Source organism: Rutidosis leptorrhynchoides, chromosome 8 (assembly GCF_046630445.1).
Source record: "Rutidosis leptorrhynchoides isolate AG116_Rl617_1_P2 chromosome 8, CSIRO_AGI_Rlap_v1, whole genome shotgun sequence".
NCBI lineage: Eukaryota > Viridiplantae > Streptophyta > Magnoliopsida > Asterales > Asteraceae > Rutidosis > Rutidosis leptorrhynchoides.
Genome location: NC_092340.1, coordinates 238,821,624 through 238,835,249, shown reverse-complemented (window position 1 = coordinate 238,835,249; position 13,626 = coordinate 238,821,624).

Below are 13,626 nucleotides of genomic sequence, written 5' to 3'. Positions count from 1 at the left end.
GACGTAGATTCAATTTTTAAGGTGTTCTTTGTAAAACCAAGTTATATCTTGTTAAGTTAGCATATCATTATGATATATTACAGGTCTTGAAGTGTTTTAAAAGTTAAGTTAGAAGGATCTATTTAGTTTGCAAACAAGTTTGAAATCATTCAAACTATGTTCTTGTTGTTAAAATTTTACAACATAAAATAAGATAGCTATATAATTATGAATTGAACAAGATTATGAACAAGGTTACTACCTCAAGTTACTTGGACAAAGTTACTGTAAGAGATAAGAAAAAATCTTGGAATCAAAGAGTGGTGGAGTTAGATCAAAAGGTTGGAAGTATACTTCTTCAAATGGGTGGTTATTTTGATATGTTCTTGAAAGAGTTTTCTTATGGTGTTTAAGGCTTGTAATTGAAGCTAAATGATGGGGAAAATACTTGGAGATGATCAAGTATGAAGTTAGGAGTATTTTGAGAGAGAAATGAGGGTGTAGGTATGAGAAAATGGAGTGAAGAAATGGTGTTCATTCATAAAAACGTTTTTAGTTTATAAAGAAAGAAAAGGATTCCTAATTTTGTTTTCTTACTAATAATTCATGCTACTTGACAAATCCTAGTTGCCTCATATCTAGGGCAGTAATAATGTTGATTAGGATGTTGATTTGATGTGTATATACTAATAGTAAATACATATAGAAGCTGGGTATGACACGGGTACATATACCCTAGATATACGTATAGAAATCTTGAGGAAACGGAATGAGAATTCAAATATAGCTATCTTTTGTGAATATACTTATATTGTTTTATGTATTTAAGTCCTTAAAAAGTGATTAAATACATTATATATACGATACATGTATAAGCATTATAGGTTATAAGTATATATATCAAAGAATGTTACGTATAGTTATCGTTTTGAAAACTTAAGTTAGTAGTTTCAAAATATACTTATAACTCATTGTCATTAGTACACAATGAGATGTTAAAGCATCCTTAGATCATGTTAAATATATATAAATACATATATATACACAAACGTATAATTATCGTATGTTATATAGTTCGTGATATCATCGGTCAAATTGGACGGTCAAACGTTGTGTAAAACTCTTTTCAAAAACACAAGTCTCAACAATTTGGATTGCTTATCATGTTGGTAAGGTTTAATTTATGTAAATATTAATCTCATAAGTATAAAACGATTGGAAAAATTCGGGTCGTTACAGTACCTACCCGTTAAATAAATTTCGTCCCGAAATTTGAATGGGATGGTCATGGCTGACAATAAGTATGTTTTCAAGACGTATACGAGTTGGAAATTAGAGTTTTATTATCATCAAGTAATATTGATAAAGCAATTTGATTTTTGTGAAGAGTACGAGTGAGGCTATCACCAAAGGGTGAAATGAGTAGGTATAGATTCGTCATATCTTTTGACGTAGATAGGATTGATTTCCAAGTTCAAGAGATTTGGAGTAAAATCTTCATAATGAGATTTGATTCTTCGATAATCAAGGAAATTAGAATCCGCTTTAAATGCGATCATCTATTTTGATTGCTCTGTCGGATCTTTTACTATAAATCCACCTCCCTTCATTTCCTTACAACTCATACCTTCTATTCTTCCTCCCTCAATTCATACTTTAAAAAATTTATCAGTATGCTTCATCCAGTACTGATCCTGAATATACTCTTAACTTTCATCTCTGTCATTCTTCTTTTTCATTTACCTCCGGAGGATTTTATTTATTCTACTATTACCTTGGGGTTATAGTATTGTTAATTCTCTCGTGCCTTTACGTTGCAATACGTATTGATATACACGGTTTGTAATTTATTTGTTGTTGTCGAGCTTTATATTTTCTTTTATATTCAACAGTTCCATACTTCTGTTTCCTCTTCCCGACTTCGAGTCAAGCGAATAATGGTTCGGAATTCGTAGGTATGGATTTTGAAATAAACTTAGTTAATGTTCTAAGAAGGAAATAGTAATTTCACTATCTTGATTTGGTAAGTTACCAGAATGTCCGAAAAGATAGAATTTTCAAGGAGATATGTTCTTAATATGTTTGGAGATTGGGTAGAATGTAAGAGTTGTGTAACATGGCACATGATGACGTTATGATCTGTGAATCATTATGTTCCATTTAGAAACTCAGCATGAATTACTGTAATATAATCACGTTGATCAAGTGTCATTATATTATACTAATTCATGCTTCAGTTTCCAACACTACTTCAAAACATTCATATTTTAAACTCGAATTTTTCAGAATTTAGAAACTAACACAGTTTCTTTTATGTTGTAACGCAAATATTGTGAAGAGATAAATGATTTTTGATGAGGATAGTTGGGAATATATCTTCAGGAATATCGGAGATATTTATAATGAAAAATACGATGATATCTTAGAATATCTAAGATCAGGGAATGATGCAGAAAATCTGTCTGTGAAGGTTTAGAATAAGGAGTAAGGTTCTTACTAACGGTTTCAGCAGACACTGAATCATTTGAATCCTTTGAAGGTAGATTTCGTCATTATGATTTGTCCACGACCTCCTTTATACTTTGCTCAATCCGTTTTCCAGTACCAAATTTTTCGTTCGAACTTTTCCAATCTATTATTCTTTATTGTCAAACTTCTGACCGCAATTGTTGTCTACTGTCTTTACCACTTTATCAGTCTTTTCCAAAACTTCATAGCACTAATTCGTAGACTGAAGCATTTTTCAGAAACTTCACATTTGAAATATGTAATTCTTGGGGATAGACGTTGTATATATATATATATATATAACTGCTGAAATAGAAACGCTGCGAGATTTCAAAATACCCATTGTTGATTCCGCCAAAGGGGTAACGACTTGCTGGTACATCTGCTGATAATTTCGTGGAATATAAAAGGTTCCCTGGTAACAAAAGGGAATCGTATGTATTACAGGTTATAATAAGGCTACTTCGAATGGAAAGTCGAGGTTGACTTGCTGAAACTGTGACAAAATTTGCTATTTTGAAAAGGAATCGCAAAGTTATTTTTGCTAATAAATGCTAAAAGATTTAACGCGGATACGTGTTAAATTATGTCCTTGGTTTCGAGAGCTTTTCAGGTGCAAGACTCGGGTAATGTGTGGTTGGATCATCATCTCGATTGTCCATTATTTGAAGTGTCTTCAGAAATTTCGAAGGGTTTGATCATAGATTGTAATTGTTAATATACATATGATGTTTTAGGACTTTGAATGATATAAATACTTTTCTGGGTTCCAAGAATCGAATGATGTTCTAGCATAGTTTTCAAGTCAAAGTATAGTTTTGAAAGATGTAAGAGTCCTAAGAGTGATGTCTTCTATTAAGTCTTGACTTGGATTTCGTTTTGTCGTAATCAAATTTGGATGAAAATGGTTGTTTTGATTTCTATGAAAGAATTTATATTATTGTGAAGGTAGTGAGTATAGTTGATGATTGTTGAATCAGAGTCGAAGAATATAATCATATTAATCGTGAATTTATATATCTCTCGGGTATTACCTACCCGTTAAAAAAAATTTCCCAAGTAATGTTTTGTACCAGAGAATTTTATTACAATCTTTATGAAAATATATGTACATATATATCTTCTTCAGATGTAATCATGAATTTAATAAGTCAATATAATATTAGACTCATTTGATTTTCGGTTTGAGCTAGAATAAGTAATTTCTAAAACGATTAGGAACCACATATTCTTCACAGAATATTAATGAAGTTATGGATCAATACTTCATTATTTATTCTTATATATATTTCCTTAGTGAATCATGCTGATACTCATTGAACTCTTGTTAACTTCGCAAGATATGAATGTTGTTTCCCAGTAAGCTTCGAATACATTGAAGATGAAAGTGTAAAATCAAACATATTATTGAATAATACACTTGGTTTATTATAAAACGAAATTCATTGAATTGAAACAGGGATTGTAGTTAACGATGATTAAGTTGCTGACGAAGGACGTACATCATTGCATATTTGTAGTATGAATTTAAACGAGTAGTATCTACCCTTTTTCAATTCATACTTAATAGCTTAGTACGAAAAGATTTATTTTGGTTTCCGAATTCATATATATAAAATATTTATATAAATTCTTCAGAAGAATGAGTTAATACTTCATAACTCGTTGATGCAATATACGCGTTATTGATGATGTCCACGGTGATTCTTGAACTGGTGGAGTTTGTAATGTTAAAGTTGCTGACGATTCTAACGATGTTGACAGCACTGACTGTGTTGGTGAGGCTAAGGGTACTGCTGATGCTGTTGGTAAAACAAGTCTAGCTTGTACCTTACGCATCATTCTTGTCGGGGTTTCTACTCTTCCTTTTATCATTTCTGTCCACTCATCTGATTTATGGTTAAGGCAGAAATAGGTAATCTCTATGTCTTTAGAGATTACATAATCACCATAGAATGTTTCTCCGATGAAGTTATGAATCAATACTTCATCGTTTGTTGTTGTTGGTACTTCTTGGTATCTATGATGCGTGTGACGTTGATATCCGAGGTACGGATGGTGATATTGAGGCGTGTGATGCGGATGTGATTGTTGGTGGTGGTAATGATCCTGTTGATGTTGATGATGGTGATAACGTTGATGCTGGTGATGCTGCTGGTGCTTAGGGTATTGAGGCTTGCGATGTTGATGTTATTGACGGTACTAGTTATGCTGCTGATGGTGTTTGTAACCTTCGTACCGTATTCTCCAAAGCCACTACCTGAGTGTGAAGCTCGTTGACTTCTTCTATTACACCGGGGTGATTGTCGGTTCGGACGAGTGGATAAATAAAATCTAGAATTTGATGTAGTATATAATCGTGACGATATACTCTGGAAATGAGAGAGAAAATGGTTTCTCAAACAGGTTCGCCGGTAAGTGCTTCAGGTTCATCGTCAAGAGGGCAATTTGGTGGATGGAAGGGATCACCTTCTTCTTGTCTCCAATGATTGAGGAGGTTACGAACCCATCCCTAATCCATCCAAAATAGATGATGACTGATTGGTTGATCCATTCCGGTCACACTTCTTTCGGAGCTTGAGTGGTATTCCATATCGGAATCCGAGGGACTTCAACTAGTGACGAGTTCCATTTCGTATGATTGAATAAAGGATTTTTTGATATGAAATGATTTTCCAGCTATCGGGTGGTATTCTAATTATATAGAATATCCACATATATAGAACAAAAGATCTCGTAGATTACGGAGGGATTTACGGAATATGTCAGACAAAGTTTACAGTAACAGATACGCGTAGATATGAATTAGCAAATACGCTAAGATATGAATTTTGTCTATACACCATTCGTGCAATGAATGCAGTAAGACGCGTTTAGACTTAAGATGATAATCAGGTAATTTCCTACGGATGATAAGTAAATGATTTTTGACACAAAATGATAAGCAAAATTTTGACATGCAGACACGGTCGAAGTCCAGACTCACTAATGCAACCTAACAACTTATCATTTAGACACACTAATGCAGACCTGGTTCGCTAAGACCACCGCTCTGATACCACATGAAACGACCCGACCCAATCCATAGGGACGAATACAATAACATATGATTACATCGCGAGGCATTTGACCTCTATATGATACATTTTATAAACATTGCATTCTTTTGAAAAGATATACCATAAATGAATATTTAAAATTCAATGTTTTTGACATCTGATGATTTCTACATATAGACAATCACCGTAAATAACAGTTTACAAGAATACTTCCGTTGACAATGCAGTCAAAATAAATACACGGTGATGATTTTGTGAATGCAATGCTTCCTCGAATAAAACATGTATGACTCCATGCACATGGTTTCTCTAACATATATTCAAACAGCGGAAGACTTCTAGGAACCTGAGAATAAACATGCTTTAAACATCAACATAAAGTTGGTGAGATATAGGTTTAATGCTAGCAGCGTTATAAATATAGACCACAAGATTTCATATACATAAACGTTTTAATAAAAATATTCTAAGTTGTTGAGCACTTGATAACCATACTTAACATTTAATCAACGTCGCAAATTCCCTTTATTATGAAATCTTACTACACTGTACCAAGTGTAGTCACCGAAACGAAGTACTGTGCAACCGTTGAATACTGGTCGTCCAGTCCGGTTGGGGTTGTCAGGCCCGATAGATCTATCAACAGGATTCGCGTTTACAATACCTCATGTAAATAGTAGTTACCAAGTTACAGGGAAGTATGCCAGTGGTACAACTCAACGTAGAATATATATTTTTAATCACTTGTGTCCATAACGTAAATTATAAAATGCATGTATTCTCATCCCGAAATATTTAGAGTTTAAAAGTGGGACTATATACTCACTTTTGCCTTGAAGGTATTTAAGTCGACTTGGTCTCCGATAGATATCACAAACCTAACCATATATATATATATATATATATATATATATATATATATATATATATATATATATATATATATATAATATATCAACATATTTTCTTTTCAAGTAATCGTTACATATATATATATATATATATATATATATATATATATATATATATATATATATATATATATATACACTTATAATACTTTTAATATTTTCTTAGTCCGTAGTTAGCAGTCCGATGTTAGTGGTCCACAATTAGTTGCTCAATAAAATAAATAAAGACCCCATCGTATTCGTATTGATCAGAATTAATCTCGACCCATGGTACCATGTTGTCAAATGACGTGTTGCGTACATAAAGTACCGTGTTGTCAAATGACGTGTTGCGTACAATCATGAGGTCTTATGATTAATCTTCTCGTGTTGTTTACGGGTGGTCCTGAAATATATAAAATCAAATCATAAGTAATTATATATAAAATATCATATTAATTAGAAAAGATATGATTAATTTACTTTATCTCCAAATATTTTCGTAGCTAAACTAGCTTCGGATACCCAATCTTGTTTTAGTCGTAGTTACTTCATTACAACTCCGTTTTTGTTGGTTTAACTTGCCACTTCCTTGGATCGAGTCAAATTTTAAGAATATGAACTGAAAATACCTTAGTTTGTATACAAAATCACAGGTTATAGGTCAAACTTTGGTAAAACTTATGAAAGTGATCATTTTCCATCATAAAAATAACATTTAATGATCATTTTTCTAAAAATACTTACACTTTGAGTTAAACCATGAAATTTTCATGTGTTAACATATTCATAAGAAATATCATTTTTCCAGAACATGTACTTCCAATTCAAAGTTCAAGATGGTTTTTAATTATCCAACCCAAAACAGCCCCCGGTTGCACTCCGACGACGTAGATTCAGTTTTTAAGGTGTTCTTTGTAAAACCAAGTTATATCTTGTTAAGTTAGCATATCATTATGATATATTAAAGGTCTTGAAGTGTTTTAAAAGTTAAGTTAGAAGGATCTATTTAGTTTGCAAACAAGTTTGAAATCATTCAAACTATGTTCTTGTTGTTAAAATTTTACAACATAAAATAAGATAGCTATATAATTATGAATTGAACAAGATTATGAACAAGGTTACTACCTCAAGTTACTTGGACAAAGTTACTGTAAGAGATAAGAAAAAATCTTGGAATGAAAGAGTGGTGGAGTTAGATCAAAAGGTTGGAAGTATACTTCTTCAAATGGGTGGTTATTTTGATATGTTCTTGAAAGAGTTTTCTTATGGTGTTTAAGGCTTGTAATTGAAGCTAAATGATGGGGAAAATACTTGGAGATGATCAAGTATGAAGTTAGGAGTATTTTGAGAGAGAAATGAGGGTGTAGGTATGAGAAAATGGAGTGAAGAAATGGTGTTCATTCATAAAAACATTTTTAGTTTATAAAGAAAGAAAAGGATTCCTAATTTTGTTTTCTTACTAATAATTCATGCTACTTGACAAATCCTAGTTGCCTCATATCTAGGGCAGTAATAATGTTGATTAGGAAGTTGATTTGATGTGTATATACCAATAGTAAATACATATAGAAGCTGGGTATGATACGGGTACATATACCCTAGATATACGTATAGAAATCTTGAGGAAACGGAATGAGAATTCAAATATAGCTATCTTTTGTGAATATACTTATATTGTTTTATGTATTTAAGTCCTTAAAAAGTGATTAAATATATTATATATACTATACATGTATAAGCATTATAGGTTATAAGTATATATATCAAAGAATGTTACGTATAGTTATCGTTTTGGAAACTTAAGTTAGTAGTTTCAAAATATACTTATAACTCATTGTCATTAGTACACAATGAGATGTTAAACCATCCTTAGATCATGTTAAATATATATAAATACATATATATACACAAACGTATAATTATCGTATGTTATATAGTTCGTGATATCATCGGTCAAATTGGACGGTCAAACGTTGTGTAAAACTCTTTTCAAAAACACAAGTCTCAATAATTTGGATTGCTTATCATGTTGGTAAGGTTTAATTTATGTAAATATTAATCTCATAAGTATAAAACGATTGGAAAAATTCGGGTCGTTACAAGCAGCAGCTCGACTGACTTTATGATCTTGGCCAGCATTTTACCTCCATGCGACCGCATGGATTTGAAGAAGAAACCCCATGCGATCGCATGGGGTCTGACCTTTTTTTTTAAAAAAGGTTTTTTAATGTTTTTGGCATACTTTAGATCAATAAGATTAAAAATAATGATAACAAAATTTCTCGACCCGCCCTCGGGTAAAGCAATTTCGGTTCAACGACCTAGTCTTCAACTCACGACGAATTTTAAATATCAAATTTTTAACTTAATGAAATAAAGTAATTTTTTTTTAAATTCACACCAAACTTAAATTTAAAATGCATAAAATTAAAAATTCATATTAATATTATTAATATTTGTATACATTAATTTTACAAACATTATATTGAAAATATTAATTTTTAAAATATTTAAAAACTTAAATATATTGATTTAAAAAGATTTACAATAATAATTTAATATTTATATATTAATTTTAAAAACAAGGAAAAAAATAAAAATAAAAATCTTTTTGGCCTTTTATCCCACTTTAATCAATCAAATATTATCAAAAATATACGCCCCTCTTTTGGGTAAAGTAATTTCGGTTCCATAACCTAGTTTTACTCCTGATGAATTTTTGAAATATTTTGGGTTGATTGATTAAAGATATTTATACCTTAAGAATAAACGGTAAATTTCGCAGTGATGTAATAAATTTTTGTATGATATCAATAATTTTAGTTTCACATACCTAATTTTATTGAATATCATTTTAATACTTTATAGCGAACGATTCAGCGTTTATTATCAAAAGGTTAAAAGCAATAAATAAAAACAAATAAAAACTGTACATACTTACCTGTGAGATAGAATTCTTAGAGACCTGCTTTAGCCGACTCATAGGAGAGTCGTGTGATTTGGTTTTCCATAGCTACATAAGCGTAACCTCGATTCTTCAATAACTTCTCTTCTAAACATATGAATGGTCCTTCTCTGCATAGAGTAACAAATTCGGTATTTGAATATGTTTGATTGTTCGAACATTTACCTTCATGTGACCATTTTCCGCATTTATGACATCTTTCAAGGTGTCGTGCTCTTCTTTTTGTTGCGGATTTTGATTTTCCTTTACCAAAATGTGTCTTATGATGATCTTTCCTGAGTTCTTTTCTCACTTCGTCCATTTTTCCTCTTACGAATGATACCAGTTCACTCGGGAAGATGTTATTATTATGTTTAGTAATCATAGCGTGTAGTAGTAGACCATGGTTCAGATCAAAGAATTCTTCATCTCGTAAAACCTAAAAAAAATAAAAATTCAGAATGGAGGGAGAAGACTAGTTCTTTAGGATCTGCTAGGGAAAGACCATTCGGATTCCATTCTCGGAAACTACACGAAAACAGAATATCTAACTCTAACAGAAATATATATTACCCTTAAAAGATTCTAACCTTCCCACACTTAGTTAGCTGTGGTGTCGAAATTGTGATTAACTTCATCTTCAACTTCCATTGGATTATCTATGTAATGTTTAACTATGTGACTATTAACCTTAAATTCAATCTCATTTGAATTTATTAACTCTATTGTTCCGTATGGAAAAACTCTTTTGACTATGAATGGTCCAGACCATCTTGATTTCAATTTTCCAGGAAATAGCTTGAATCGTGAATTGAAAAGAAGAACTCTGTCTCCTTCTTTAAATTCTTTTGAACTTCCGATTCTTTTATCATGCCATTTCTTCGTTCTTTCCTTATAGATTAACAAATTTTCGTATGCTTCATGTCTTAATTCTTCTAATTCGTTTATTTGACTTAACCGTAGACGTCCGGCTTCATGTAAATCAAGATTACATGTCTTCAAAGTCCAAAATGCTTTGTGCTCAATTTCTACTGGAAGATGACATGCTTTTCCGTAAACGAGTTTAAAAGGTGTGGTTCCAATTGGAGTTTTGTAGGCTGTTCTTAAAGCCCAGATTGCATCCTCCAATTTCATGGACCATTCCTTCGGATTTGATCATACGGTTTTTTCTAGAATGCGTTTTAATGCTCGGTTGGTATTTTCAACTTGTCCACTTGTTTGTGGATGATAAGCGGTTGAGATTTTATGAGTTACTCCATATCTTTTGAGAACTTTCTTAAGTTGATTGTTACAAAAATGAGTACCCCGATCACTTATTAAAGCTTTCGGTGTTCCGAACCTTGCAAAAAGATGTTTTAAAAAATTGACTACAACTCGTGCATCGTTAGTTGGGAGAGCTTGTGCTTCCGCCTATTTAGATACATAATCAATGGCAACGAGAATGTAGAGATTATTATGAGATTTTGGAAATGGACCCATAAAGTTAATACCCCAAACGTCAAAAACTTCACATACTTGAATGATATTTTGTGGCATTTCATCACGTTGACTTATTTTTCCGGCCCTTTGACAAGCATCACAGGATTTGCAAAGAAGGTGTGCGTCTTTGAAAATTGTAGGCCAATAGAATCTAGCGTCATAAACTTTTCTTGCTGTGAGTTGAGGCCCATAATGCCCTCCTGTTGGTCCTGTGTGACAATGGTTTAAGATTTGACTGGCTTCATCCCCGAATACACATCGGCGTATCATTCCATCGGGACAACTTTTAAACAAATGTGGATCTTCCCAAAAATAGTGCTTTATATCACTAAAGAATTTCTTTCGTTTTTGGTACGACAACCCTTTTTCAAGGAATCCACATACTAAGTAGTTTGCATAGTCTGCAAACTATGGAATTTCATTATAATCTATCTTCAATAGATATTCATCAGGAAAGTTGTCTTGTATGGCTGATTCATTTAGAACTTCTAATTCAGGATTTTCAAGACGAGAAAGATGATCAGCGACGAGATTTTTTGCTCCCTTTTTATCTCGGATTTCAATATCGAACTCTTGTAAGAGTAAGATCCAACGGATTAATCGTGGTTTGGCGTCTTGTTTCGAAAATAGGTATCTAAGAGCAGAATGGTCGGTATAGACCACCGTTTTAGCTAGAACGAGATATGAACGAAATTTGTCAAAAGCAAAGACAATAGCAAGGAGTTATTTTTCAGTAGTTGTGTAATTCATTTGTGCTCCTTGTAACGTCTTACTAGCGTAATAAATAGGTTGAAATTGTTTTTCAATTCTTTGTCCTAAAACGGCTCCCATTGCAAAATCACTTGCATCGCACATAAGTTCAAATGGTAGATTACAATTTGGAGTTATCATGATCGGCGCATTAGTGAGTTTTTCTTTAAGAATATTAAAATATTTGATGCATTTATCTGAAAAGATGAATGGAGCATCCTTTTCTAGGAGTTTATTCATAGGAGTGGCAATTTTAGAAAAATCTTTTATGAAACGTCGATAAAAACCGGCATGCCCTAGAAAACTCCTAACTCCTCTAACATTGGTGAGATGTGGAAGTTTAGCAATTACATCTACTTTAGCTTTATCCACTTCAATTCCTTCCTTTAAAATTTTATGACCAAGAACGATGCTTTCTTTAACCATGAAATGGCATTTCTCCCAATTAAGAACTAGATTTGATTGTTCGCATCTAATAAGCATTCGTTCAAGATTAACTAGACATGATTTAAATGTATCACCGAAGACTGAAAAGTTATCCATGAAAACTTCCATGCATTCTTCTATCATGTCGTGAAAAATCGCCATCATACACCTTTGAAAGGTTGCAGGGGCGTTGCAGAGTCCAAATGGCATGCGTTTGTAAGCAAAAGTACCATAAGGGCATGTAAACATGGTTTTTTCTTGGTCCTCGGGTGCTATTGGAATTTGAAAATATTCGAAAAAACCGTCAAGAAAACAATAGTAACTATTCCCGGCTAATCTTTCCAACATTTGATCAATGAAAGGTAAGGGAAAGTGATCTTTTCTGGTGGCGTCATTTAATTTTCTATAATCAATACAGACACGCCATCATGTTACAGTCCTAGTAGGAATAAGCTCATTTTTTCCATTTGTGATGACAGTCATGCCACCCTTCTTAGGTACACATTGAACTGGGCTTACCCATGGACTATCAGAGATTGGATAAATTAAACCTGCATCAAGCAGTTTAATAATTTCTTTCTTAACAACATCTTGCATATTAGGATTTAGTCTTCGTTGGCATTGCACATATGTTTTATGACCTTCTTCCATAAGGATTTTATGTGTGCAATACGAAGGACTTATGCCTTTAATGTTATGAATTTTTCATGCAATAGCTGGTTTGTGAGCTTTTAGCACAGAAATGAGTTGAGATTTTTCATTTTTTGTAAGAGAAAACGATATTATTACAGGTAATTCAGATTCACCATGTAAATAAGCATATTCCAAATGGTTTGGAAGTGGCTTTAACTCTAATGTCGGTGGTTCTTCTATCGAAGATTTGTATCGATATCTGTCTTCCTCTTTTAGCATTTGAATTTCTTCTGTTGTTGGTTCATATCCATTAGCCATAAGTGTAGCTAACATTTCAGCTTCATCAATTGGTTCAGTTCCTTCTCCTAAAGAACATTCTCCTGTTCCTTGTAATTCTGGAAATTCTTCTAACAATTCTGCATGTGAATCTATAGTTTGAATGTAATAACATGTATCATCTGCAGATTGCGGTTGTTGCATGGCTCTATCAACATAAAAGGTAACACTATCGTCCTCTATACTTAGGGTCAATTTCTTACCGAACACATCTATTATTGCTTTATCCGTGTTTAAGAATGGTCTTCCTAATATGAGAGGAACTCGAGAATCTTCTTCCATGTCCAGAATAACAAAATCTACTGGAAATACTAAAGTGTCAACTTTAACTAGCATGTTATCCATTATCCCTCTAGGATATTTTACTGATCGATCGGCTAGTTGTATGCTTATTCGTGTTGGTTTCAATTCTCCAAGGTCTAGTTTAGCGTATAGTGAATACGGCATTAAATTTATACTAGCACCTAAGTTAGCCAATGCTTCTATTGAACTAAGACTCGTGAAACTTCCTGGATCTGATAATTTTTCTGGTATCTTATTCAACAGTACTGCAGAACAATTAGCATTCATAGTAACAGCCGAGAGTTCTTCCATTTTCTTTCTATTTGTGATTAGATCT